This window comes from Cyprinus carpio, unplaced genomic scaffold (assembly GCF_018340385.1).
Source record: "Cyprinus carpio isolate SPL01 unplaced genomic scaffold, ASM1834038v1 S000006534, whole genome shotgun sequence".
NCBI classification, from domain to species: Eukaryota; Metazoa; Chordata; class Actinopteri; order Cypriniformes; family Cyprinidae; genus Cyprinus; species Cyprinus carpio.
Genome location: NW_024879199.1, coordinates 38,333 through 51,424, shown reverse-complemented (window position 1 = coordinate 51,424; position 13,092 = coordinate 38,333).

The window sequence follows — 13,092 nt, the reverse complement described above, 5'->3', positions numbered from 1 at the left end:
TATGTCTGGTGCAGAAGAATGTGCGCGAAGGGTTTCATTAGCCCAGAAAAAAAGTTCCCCCAGCTTGCCCCTTGACTTCACGGAGAAATGCTGTCTTTTCAGCATAAGGTTTTAAAACACTCTTTCCCCGGTCAGATGGGAAATGAACCCAAAACCTGTTTTTTGACATGCCAACATCCCACTAAAAAAAAAAAAAAAAGGGGCGAAATCAGTCATTGTGAAATCTACTGGAAATAGAAGAGCCGAGGACCAATGTAGCTGTCTCGCGGAGGGGCCCAAATTTCCCCCCTACGTTTTTAAACCCCAAAAGACGGCCCAAAAAGAGTGAATACCCTGAATTATGTCGTGTCGAAAAAAAGGGTATGGAGACTGGTTGAAGTGGTTGGGGCAGAATGGGGCACTCAGAAATAAGAGGAACTGCAAATTTTTGGGAGTTTTCCGTGGACATCTGACTTTGGCGGTCAAAAAGCAATGTGCAATAAATGGTGACCCCCATATCCCAGGAGGGATGAAAGTCAGCTAAGGTTTGATGTTGTAGTTTTTTGCTATTGAGTCGTACGTGACAGTTTTTAATTAGAAATTTTCCCTAAATTTAATTATCATGTGAAGGGAATCAGATTGAACACGGGCTAGAATAAAATTTTAACTAAATCCGAAAAATTTCGAAGCACAAGAAAAAAGACGAAACGTTTAAACCTTCGCCGGCCGGGATTCCGCTTTTTTGGGGCCAGGGGTGGATTCTTACAGCTTTTTGTGGGTTGAAAAAAATGAAAGAACTCCTTAACACTGTCACAGGTTACTCTAAAAGAATTTGTATTTTGTATTGCTGTGCTTTATATAGTTTTGTAATTTCATAAAAATAGGCTTTTGACAAAAATCTCTTCAAGCTTTTCTTTCTTTGGCAATCCTTTAATTTTTTTTAAATTTGTTTTAAACAACTCGTAAGAAAAGTTTCTATTATTATAATAACAATTGCATTGACAAAACAAAGCAGTCTGACCTTTTCCTTTCAAAATTACGCCCCAGAATTGTAAGCATTCAACACCTGTATTTCTTTTAGTTACTTTTACCAAAATAACTACAGAAGTAGACCTTAAGGGGAAACCCTTTTTTTAGGGTATCTTACAAAAAATGCGTTCTTCTGAACTTTTATTCTCAAAAACCTGAAAAAAAATTTCCCCCGTTTTTCAAAATAATAAAAAAAAAAAAAAAAAATAAAAAAAATTTTTTTTGAGCAGCAATAGAAATTTTTGAAGATTTCTGAAGGTCATTTACTGAGATGATGCTAAAAATTCGCTTTGATTGTTCCTAAAAACTGTTTTAAATGCACTCACAAGTAAATTCAAGTTTTTTTGTGGTAAATATATTTAAATAAACTAAAAAAAAAATAACAAAATGATTTGACCTCAGATTCTTTCTGTAACTTTCTCTTCAAACAACACCTGGGGAAAGGCCCCTTTTGCAGCCATTTTGGGGTCTTTGTTTCAGGTGTGAATTACGCATTTTGCATGATGTTGGGCCCTCTGTATAATGTCCCACACAAAAAAGGGCTTAAAAAAATTTTTAACAATATATTATTTTTTGTGAGCGGTAATCAAGATGTTTTTACATATTTTGAAGCAAAAACTCTAGGCTTCCCAAAATCTTTCCCAAAAATCTTGTGAACAAATTTTTATGTGTTTTATTGCCTTATTTCGGTTTTTAAAATTTTAGTTTTTCAAACCACACATAAACGCGCTTTCCAAAAAAAACAATCATTCAACAGCTGCTCACTATTTTAGCCCAGTTTTTTGCTGATTATAGTGTTTTTAGACTTTACCATTTTTATGTTTTTAAACAACGAAAAAAAAAACCAAATTCAGGGCATGTCAAAATTTTCAGGCCCCCAAAAACCCCCCCAGACCCCGAGGGTTAAATTGCATGATTTTGGCCAATTTTACACTGAACTCAGAGAGGCAGCTAGGTAAGGGGGGATGACATTTCCCAACCACGCCGAGGGCCAATCACAACACACACTGGGCCCCCATAACCCCAAACACGCCATTCAGAAGCGGGCCTTTATTTGAACAAGAAATGTTCAAGCCCTCATGCCAGACTTTCAGAGAGGGTGTTTTAATAAAGTAAAAAATGTGAAAAAAAATGTGTTTTTTCAACAAACCCAGTGTTTAGACCTGTTCAGACACCCCCAAAACAAAATCAGACTTTTAAAAGGGGGCATTTTGCCTTTTTCAAATAACACCGAGTAATCAAATGAAACAAAAAGGGAAAAAAAAAACATCCCCAAGGTGAAAACGACCAGCACCAGGAAAAACAAGAGCATAGCCAAACCTCCACAACCAAAAATTAGTTTGCCAAGTTAAATGAGGTGAGTAAATGGGTAAATCAAGACGCTGTAAGCCCAAAAGTTGATGTTGTGGGATGAAAACTGTAAAATCTTTGGGACATTAGGTTTGGTTGTCATCTGACAAGAAATGTCTACTTAATAATATGAATTGGCTTAAGATGTTTAATTGGGGAGAAAGCCACAAAATAAAACTAACAAAAGATCAACGCTAATGTGTTAGGTTTGACATTTGGGACGTTTCCCCTTTTGAGGGCAAGAGAATTTGGGGTTTTGGGGGCCCTACCTGACAACTAAAGTCAGTAACTTTATCAAATTTTAATTTGCTTGAGTCGAGTTTTTGGTCAAAGCCCCAATAAAAAAAAAAATCCGCCCGATGAGTTGAATTGATGTGTGTGGAATTACCCTTATGCGCTAGGAGGTTTTTTTTTGGGCCCTACCTGATGCCAAAGCAGTATTTTACATCAATATGACATTGGCTTAAGTCGGGGTTTGGGAGAAGCGACAACCTAAAACAACAAAAGATCGTGTCTTGTTGAGTTTTTCGTGGGGGTGGACGTTTTATTATGATGTTAAAGACGTTGGGGTTTTTTGAAAACAAAATACCGCCCCCACAACTCAAATTTAACACATTGATTTAACATCATTAGTTGATTTTTTAATTTTTTTGTTTTGGTTGTCGAGCCCTTTAAGCCCAAAATCACATGAGTCAAATACTGACTTTGTGGTAGGTATGGAAACCAAAACCCAAATCCCTAGAGGTTTTTGGTAACTTCACAAGCACAAAGCTCAACATCATCAGCGTGACTTTTGTTAGTTTTAGGTTGTGTTTTAAAACCCCCAATTAACGCGAGCCCAAGCACATTGATGTCAATCACAGACATTTTTCCAACTTCTCCCAGATGTATATTGGTAAATTTAGCCGCCCAAAAATTTAAAATTATTTCCATTATATTTTGTTTGTTTTGGTTGGGCAGGGGCAAAGGGGTTTATTATGAAAGATATAAAATGGTTCCGGGTAGGGCTGTCACGATATTAGATTTTTTATATCATGGTTATCAGGGTTTCTACAGACATGAACCAGTTAAATTTAAGACTTTTTAAGACCTTTTTAATACCACCTTATATGAAATTTAAGACCTAAAACCCTGTAATGTAAATACACATTTTTATTACATTCATATATGAAATATTTAATGTTTAAAATTTAAAAAAGAAAACAAAATATCATTGCTGTAATAAATGATATTTATTACTATGATACACAGTAAACTTTTAATGTCAGCAGACAATATTCCCATACAAAATATCCCTGCAAAATAACGCATTACTGAGATTTTTGGTGGAGTAAACAATTTATTCTGAAGCAAAATTTTCATCAGTGTTCTGTTCTATCAGCTTTTACATACTTAAATCTGCATATTTTTATTTACCTGAAAAAGCCTATGTTTAACCTTTTTTAGATGATGCATCATATTCATGTCAAATTATTACAATTTATCAAAAATTCAATATACACTATAGGGCTGCTGCAAGGCAGATTAAATAATTTACACTGCAAAAAAAAAAAAATTTATTACAACTGCAATAAATAATGTTATTTGATTAATGTTTTAAATGCATTTATGAATATACAAATAAGAAAGGTTAAGGGGGAAATTCATACTTTCCAACATACTACTCAACTAAACTACCAGTAAGTGCAGGCGGTAAGTCACTTAATGAGTGAGTCACTGAATCATTTATTCAACTGATTGAGTGTGTTATCACGCTGGTATCTTAAGGACTTTCGGGACAGCTGACTCCTAAAGTTTTGATATTCTTCATATTCTGTGTGGTGGTCAAATAGAAATTAATCTTTTCTAATAAGTTTAAATTGATTTTTACCATTTTTGGGCATTTTACCTTTATAAAGCCATTTATTCTTTTAACTGTGCATTATCTTTTGAGTCAAAATCTTATATTTAATCATGAATTAGAATAATAAGACTTTTGGGCTTTTATTAAGCAAATAAACAGATCAAAAAAATTTCCCTTTAAATCCAGACTAGCTGCCCCTGAAGTGGCTTTTAGAAGTTTTTCATATTTTTAATGAAAAAACAAAATTTTAACCCCGCAGAAAATGCATAAAAAATTTGAATATTAAACATAAAAGTTGAATAGATATTAAAAAATAAAAAAAAAAAGAAGTTTTTAAAAGTAAAATTTAAAAACCAGCAGGGGCAGAAGTCATTTTAAAGTGAGCCATTGCGATTGAACCGAATCATTTAAAAGGGGTTTTGTCATGGTTGTCATGCCCTGTCTCATCCTTCTTTTTTTTTCTTTCCCCTGTGGTTTCCCCCCTTTCCCCCGCCTTTTTTTCTGTGCAAGGACTTCACTTTCATAAGATATTTCCCCCTCCCCCTGCTTTCATATTCCCTTGTTAGGGGTATTTCCCCCTCCGCCCCGTGTCTTTTTGTAGATTGTTTTTCCCAATGAAGCTGTTCCCGTGCCAAGAAATTAGTTTGCTGTCCTATCCGTCTAGCGGGGAGGTTTCTTTGCTATCACTGCCGTCGTCTCTGTGCCCCCCTTCCCCCACGGGAATTCCCCTGCTGTCCAACGCTGCGGCCTCCCCGCTCTGGAGCTGATCCCGAATCTCCCCTTGCCCCCGGCAAGCCTCCGCCTTGCCAGCGTGGTTGTTCCAGCCACAGAGGTCTCCTGTTTTATTTTAACCCAGCTGGGGGTTGCCGGGTTTTTACCTTTTGTATCCTTATTGGTTTTTCCTGGGTTCCTTTTTTTTTGAAAAAAGGGCGTTTTTTCCCCCGCTTTTGATTCCTTCCTTCAATACCCATACAGAACAAATCGACCAATATAGGACTCAGCGAGTGGCACCCCGTTCCAGACCCCCGTTGAGCCCGGGGGTCCCCCGGGAAGATGGGGGGGCATCCCCGTACCCGCACCCGTCGGTTTTTTGGCCGCCCAGATGTCGATGCCAGCCAGGTTCACAACCCCCCGTCTCCAGCCGCCCCCTCTCAGTGCCCTCGTTCAGACGGGCCGGATAAAAATCCCCCCGGCCCTATTGGGGTGAGCCAACACAGTGCCGCCCTTCCCTTTATCAGGCGGGTGGTTTTCTCGTCCGCCCCCAAAATGCTAAGGGGGAGGCCAAGGTTGCTTTTGTTCTTTCACTCCCCCGGGGAGCCGCGGGGGGGGGAACGGCCAATGGAAGCTGAGGCGGGGGATCAAAAGCTTTGAGCTTTTTAAGGAAGAAGACCCGGGTCTTCGACCCTCCGCTAGGGAGAGGAGGCTTCCCGTGGCTTCCCAATTCGGAGGGGAGACGACCGTGGGATTTTCCAGAATTCCGGACCCCGTACCACCGCGGGTGGAACAACCCGCCTGCCCGCCGCCCTGGAGGGTTTTCCTGAGGTGCGGACAGGTCCCGCCCGTGAGATCCTCCCGGGGCTCGACGATTTTTAGACCTGGCCATCCGTGTGGAGAGAGGGGTTTTGACCAACCCCGCGTGTATGCCGGGAGGGGGGCTTTTCTCGCGCCCGTGTAAGCCCCTCCCACTCTGAACCAAACCTTTGCAGGGGGGCTGGTACCCTTTTTAAAGGAGCGTCAGAGGAGGATCAGAACCCCTCTGTAGTCTGGTAGTCCCTCTCACTTTTTTGTCTCCTGCCCGGGAAAAAGCCAACGTCCCAGTAGGAGGGGGGTTACGGCGAGCGTACCACAAACCCACTATTTTCCATTTCCTCCCGACACTTCCCAGCGCACTCCTGGGGGGGGGTCGCAGCCCCCTGTGCGGTTTGACGATTCGGGGGCCCCGAGGGAAACTTTGTGGTGAGAAGTGGGGCCCCAAACAAGGTATCCGTACACGTAAGAGACCCACCCTTTTTTTCCCCTGGGAAGCGCCCTATAGGGTACAGAAACAGACGATCCTTAAACTTGCCCATCTCTGGAAACCATAAGAGAAAATTTCCTTTTTTTTTTATTCTCCCTTTATCCTTTAGTAGGGGGGCACCGGGGGTTTAAAATTTTCACAATCCAAACATTGACTGGGCTAAGGGGTCTGTTTTGTCGGGAAGTTGTCATTCAGTTAGGTTTACCCTGGGCTTTTCCCCCGTTCTTTGTTCGTGTGCAGGAGGAGACGGGAGATTCGGGGTTACGGAGGAGTATCAGATTTGGGGGGGGTTTTTCAGCGTTCTCGGCAGTCTTTCCGCCCCACGCCCGTAGGACTGCGATTGATCTCCGCCGGGGGGCCCACGCCCCTGGGGTAGGCCTACTCCTTCCCCGCTCCCGAACGGCAGGCTTTAGAGAATTTATTTTTGAGTCCTCAGTGGGCCCCAACGTCCCTTTTTGTCGCTCCCGGCCCCGGATTCTTTTTTGTTAAAAAGAGGACGGCTTTTTGCGCCAGCATGTTATCGGGGGCTGAACGAATCACTTTTAAGAACGTTCCCACTGCCGTGATGTCCTCAGTTTTGATATCGCAGGGGGAAAAAGTTTTAAAAGCTCGACCTACGAAAACCCTTTTACCATTGTAGCATGGGGGGGGAGAGGGAAGCCCGCCTTTAACACCCCCCTGGGCCCTTTGGAGTATAGAGTTTCCCTTTCGGATTGGTTAAGCCCCGCCGTTTTTAAAGCTTGACAATGAGTTTGGGATTGCTAAAATTTATTCTTTTTTGTCTTTCTCGATGACATTTGTTTTTTTCGCCCCTCTCCCCAGATTCTGTGCAGCACTTTCGCGGGGTTTCCCCAAAACTTTGTGAGAATCGACTCTTTTTTAAGGGAGAAAGGCTCCTTTCATGCTCGTCTAAAAGTTTTAGGCTCCGTTATCTCAGAGGGGGGATCAGTATGGACCTCCCAAGGGCCCAGGCGTGTGAGGCCCTCCCTGATTTTGGTCTCGTAACCCTTTTTGGGTTTTGCTAATTTTTTCGCTTTTATAGCAATTACCCAGGGGCCGCGCCATCCCCGCCCTCCTTGGGTTAAGTTCGTTTGGGTTGGTCCGGCCTGGAGGGGGGCTTTGACCGGCTAAAGACCCTTTTTTACGCCCACCCTCCCCCCAAAAGATAGCTGAAGTTTATCGTGAGTCGACGCCCCGGTAGGGGGGGAGCGTTCTTCCCGGGTCACGTCGGAAAATAAGATACCCCCCCTGCGGTACTTCTCAACCGCCTTTCCCCGCGGAACGTAATTACAGTGGGAAAGGTGGCTCCTGCCTCCGTTTGGTTTGGGTGGGGCGGCAGTGGTTGGGGGTTCCTCGTCCTTTCTGTTTGATGTCATCGAATTTAGAATACTTTGCTCCCCCAAGAGATTGAACTCGCGTCAGGCTCGTTGGGCCCTTTTCTTTACCCTTTTTTTTTGTTTTCTACCGCCCGGGGTCAAGAACGGTAAGCCGGAGGTTTCTGACTTTTTTGAAACCCCGTCGGGCCGCACCCCCCAAGGGCGATTTTTCCTCCCCGGGGGGGTGGGGGGTACGGTTTTGGGGGGAACGGAAAAAAGGTTAAGGCGCACTCCTTTACATGTACCCCTAATGCCCCCGGGGAGCCTTTTGTCCCCGGGCCACAACGATTGGGGAGTTCTACAAGGGCCATTTCCTCTAGTAGCGGGGCATCCCCGGGGTTCAGGTCTAGGTTTTACGCCCGGTTTTGGGGCCCCCTTTTTGAAGTGATGGGGCCGTTTATCGCCGCCTGCTTGTTTGTTGCCCCGACCCAAGGGGGGGGCCCAATTCCCACCTGTGGTCTCCTCCCGGCGTACTGTTCCCCCTCGCCCGTGGTCCCATATCGCCTCGATTTTTCCCGGGGCTTCCCCCCCTCGGCCCGGTTTTAAAAGGGGCTCCTGGGTAGGACCCCTTTTCTAAAACGGGCACTTCATTCCTTTCCAAAATGCCCTCTGAAAGGAAAAGGCCCAATAGATGAAATGGTTTTAAATTTCATGGCTTGCCACCCACGCGTGTCCGATAGGGGCCCCCCAATTCGCCTCGAAGTCCCGCTATGTGGGGTCAGAAGGGGGGATTACATCTAATTACCCCCCCAATTGTCCCGTAAATGGCCCCCCGTCATCGGACCCTTCCGATTTTCAAGATCGTTAACCCCGCGCTTTTCAAACTCGGTTGCCCCGAAACTTTGTGTGTTACCCGGTGTTTACGCCCGGCTTAAAAAGGTCTCCGCTCCCCCCCCCATTCTTTCTGCCTTTTTTTCGAAGATCCCCGGTTACACCCCTCCGCAGGACATAGAAAGGGGGGTCGGGGGCTGTCACCAATACTTTGTCGATTTGGGGGGGGTTGGCCTGAGGGAGGAGTTTGGGGCTCCCCTAAAGGTATCTGGACCCCCGCTATTGAGATTTCCCGGTCTGCCAGCATTTCCCGCTGGGGGAAAACCCGGGGGGGCGGGTCTTTGAGGAGGGGGTATGTCATGGTTGTAGATCCCGTCTCTATTCTTTTTTTTTCTCTTTCTGTTCCCCGCTGGTTTTCCCCTCCTGCCCCGCTCTTGCTTTTGTGTACAGGGACTTTTACTTTTCATTAAGATAATTCCCTCCACCGTTTCATTGCCTTGTTATTGGGACTTCTACCCCCCGTTCTCGGTTTTTTCAGATTTTTATTCCTAATGAAGCGGTTTCCCTCTGCCCAAGAAATTAGTTTGTCCCGTCCTATCCCGTTTGTGGGGTTGGGTTGTTTTGTATCACGCCCCTTCGTCCTTTTGCTACCCCTTTGCCCCCCAAGAAACCTTTCCTGCTGCAACGGCGGCCTCCCCGTTGCGAGCTCCGATCCCCCAATTCCCCTGAGCCCCGGGCAAACCTCCGCCCCGCCAGCTGTGGTTTTTCCAGCCCCAAAGGGTTTTTCCCGTGTTTCTTATACCCAGCGGGGTCTCCTTTTTTTGGGTTTTTCCCTTTTTTTTTTTTACTCCTTTTTGGATTTTCCTGGTCTTTCCTTTTTTGATTAAGACTGTCAGAACATTAATTTTTTCAAAAAGTGACTTTTCACTTTCAGTCAATTCTTTAAGGGGACCTTTCAGCCAGAGCTTAAAAAAATTTTGAGCACAATGGTTTTACCCCTAGGGTCCTTTTGCAGTGTTACCCCTAAAAATTTCCAGTCTCCCTGTTTTAGCTGCCTGTCTGTAGTATGGCCCCGGGTTGTGTTGTTGGCTAAAAAAGTTTAAATTTCCCCTCAACAGGTGCACAGCTCAAAAAAACGTTGTCCCTTTACTGCAAATTTCCAAAAATCTTTAAGCTCCCCCAAAGCATCAAGCATGAGACCATGTTTTTTATAAAGCCCCAGAAACTTTGTTGCAAGACCTGAAAAAGCTCTTCTTTGATGCGTCGATCATGATGGCTTTGGGGAGGAAAGAAAGGGGAATTTTTTTAACCCTATCATTTTCCCCACTGCCCCCGCTCTGGGATGGGCCACCCCCCTCAGCCAGGACCTGAATCTTTTTAATCAAATTTCCAAATTCTGAGGTGGCAGAATGAGCTCCCTTTATTTGGGGGATTGGGGGTTTTCAAAAATACAATTTGTAAAAAAAAAAAAAAAGTTAATTTTTGGCACTCTTACAGATCCCCAACCCAGCTAACATTTTAAACCCGCGTCAATGGGAACGTGTTTTCTCTAAAACTACCCCTTTATCCTACAAAAGGGGGCCCAAAAAAAAATTTTTTACAAAATGAAATGATTTTTTTAAAAAAAAAAAAAAAGTTTTTAGAGCTCATCTTGAACAAATTGTTCCGAATAAAACCCAAAAATTTTATCCTGTGTTTTTTTTAAAAAATTTGTTTTTTTAAATAAAAATTAAAAATTTCCATTTTTTTTTTTTTCTTTGAAAGTTTTAGTCATTTTAAAAAAAATTTTTTTTAAAATTGGAAGGAAAAAAGGGGACATTTTACCTGTTAACAGAACCTTTTTTTTGGGGCTTTTAAATTTTCTTTAACTATTTGCTTTTTGGAAAAATGTGGTTTTTCACAGATGGTGTTTGGGGTAAGCTTTAAGGTTTTTTTTTTTATAAAAAAGTTAGTTTTTCCGCCACTGCTTTTTTTTTGTTTTTTTATAAATTTCATTTTTTTAAAATTTTTTTAATTTGGGTTTGTTTTTAGGGAAAGGGAAAAAAGTTGGGTTAAAGAACCAACGCTTGGGGGAAAAAAAAAATTGTAAATGGGTAAAGTTGGGGTTTGGGGTGTGTGTTTTTTGTTTCTTATGGGCTAACGTTGTGGTTTTTTTTTTTTTAATTAAAAAAAAAAAAAAACAAGTAAAAACGAAATTCAACCGGGAAAAATAAAATGTTTTTATTGTTTTAATTTTTTTTTAAAAAATTATTTTCAATTAAACACTGAAGTTTGTTTTAAAATTTAAAATAATAAAACAAATTTTTTAAAGGGTATTTAAAGTCAAAAACAGGGGGTTTAATTCCCCCAGACCAAAACCCTTAGAGGGCCTAAAAAGGTTTTGGTTTGGTGGGGGTTGGGGTGGGTCTAATTTTTCCCAACAGAGTGTTTTTTTCTTTTTTTTTTAAAATCCTTTAAAAAAAGTAAATCTTTCCTTTTCGATTAACTTTGGGGTTTTGTAAATTTTTAACTTTGCACCCGGCCTTTTCTGTTTTTTTTCCCTTTTAGTTAAAATGAAAAACAAATCTAAAAAAAATACAATTTGTAAATTTTAAAATATTTTAAAAATTTTTAAAGGGGTTTTAAACTAAAATTCTAGTTTATTAAACTTTTTCCCCTGGGAATGGTTGTGGTAATGGGGGGTGCAGGAGAGGCCTCGTTTTTCAAAAAAAAACCACAATTTTTTTTTAATTTGAAAAAAAAGTAATTTTAAAAAAAAAAAATTGTAAATCTAACAATTTTCGAATGTAAAAAAATTCCTTTTTCTGTTGATAATAAAAATTTGTGTTAACATTGCGGACACATTGGGTAATGAGAATTTCAGCAGAAAATAAAGTAAAATAGAAAATAATATAATTCTCAAATAGAAAATACACATTGTGCAAGGTAGAGAACAGTACTGTCTTTATTCTGATGCTTTTTTATATACTAAATTACACGTTTTATATTTAAAATCATTAGTGCCGTGGTGTTTTAATGGTTTGTGTGAATCACCCATGTAGAGTGCCAAATAAGTGCAAGGCAGTTTCCTCGTATTAATTACAAAAAATACAATTTACATGTATTCCTTTTTTTTAATTTTTGTAAATAATGATTTGTTGGATAAATTCTATGAATAAGTTTATAAGAAACTTCTTAATCTTATTCATAAGTGATATTTCGGGTGGTAAAACACCCACACTTTGCTCCAGCAAAATCAATTTTCCATTCAATAAAAGAGCACCAATTGAGAACACAAAAACTAGGTACCAGTAACAATTTTTCTTGGAAAAGAGTACGGATAGCCTCTATTATTATTTTTGGGATTTACTGAAAAACAAATTTGACCAATATAAGTTTTAAAGCGCATCAAAGAACACTGAATCAGGAGAATGGTCTATAGTATGCACCTTTAAATAGCATGTAGCAGTACCACAAGAAGGGATTAACCGCTAAAAACTGCAAAATTCTTTTTTGGTAACTGGCATTTTACAATAAGAAAAGAATTCATCATAAGGGAAAAGAAGCGTTCCCTTCTCTATTATATAATGGACTAACCAAACTCAAATATCGTTATCAAACCAGTTCTCTTAAAAAAATAGATTTATGTTTTGTAAAGAATGTGTGTGTGTGTGCGCGTCTAAGTGTGTCTGTGTGTGTGAGTGAGTGAGTGAGTGATTGAGTGAGTGAATGAGTGAGTGTGTTGTGTGTGTGTGTGTGTGTGGGTTGTGTGTGTGTCGGTGTGTGTGCTGTGTGATGCGATGTCTAGGTGTGTCTGTGTGTGTGAGTGAGTGAGGTGACATGAGTGATGAGTGTGTGTGTGTGTGTGTGTGTGTCGGGCGTGTATAAGTGTGCTGGTGTGTGTGAGTGATTAGTGAGGAATGAGTGAGGTGTGTGTGTGTGTGTGTGGATGGTGTGTGTGAGTGGTTTGTCTAAGTGTGTCTGTTGTGGTGAGTGAGTGACGGACTGGTGAGGTGTGGGTGTGTGTGTGTGTGTGGGTGTGTGTGTGCCGTCGAAGTGTGTCTGGTGTGTGAGTGAGTGAGTGATGAGTGAGTGTGGTGTGTGTGTGTGTGTGTGGGCTGTGTGTGAGTCGTCTAAGTGTGTTGTGTGTGATTGGTGTGATGTGAATGAGGAGTGTGTTGTGTGTGTGTGTGCTGGGTTTTTTTGTTTTTTTTGTGGCTTTTTTGTGTTTGTGTTGTGTTTTCGTGTGTGAGTGTCTCTAAGTGTGTTGTGTGTGTGAGTGAGTGTGAGGGAGGACTGCATGTGTGTGTGGTGTGTGTGTGTTGTCGTGCGCGCTAGGTGTGTCTGTGTGGTGAGGAGGTGAGTGAGTGAGTGGTGAGTGAGTGAATGAGTGAGTGTGTGTGTGGTGTGTTGTGCGGTCAAATGTGTCTGTGTGTGGTGAGTGGGGGTGAATGATTTTAGGTGTGTGTGTGTGTGTGTGGTGGGGGTTTAAGGTGTTGTGTTGTGTGATGAGGTTTAGTGAGTGATGAGTGGGGGTGTGTTGTGTGGTGGGGGTGTGTGTGTGTGTGTGCGTCGTGTCTAAGGTGTTTGTGTTGATGAGTGGTGTGAGTGGTTGTGGTGGTGTGTGTGGGTGGTGTGGGCCTTTTAAGTGTGTCTGGTTGAGTGAGTGAGTAAAGGGAGTGTGTGTGTGTGTGGGGTGGTGTGTTTCGCGTCAAGGTTCCCGTGGGTGGTGAGTGAGTGAAGAGTGA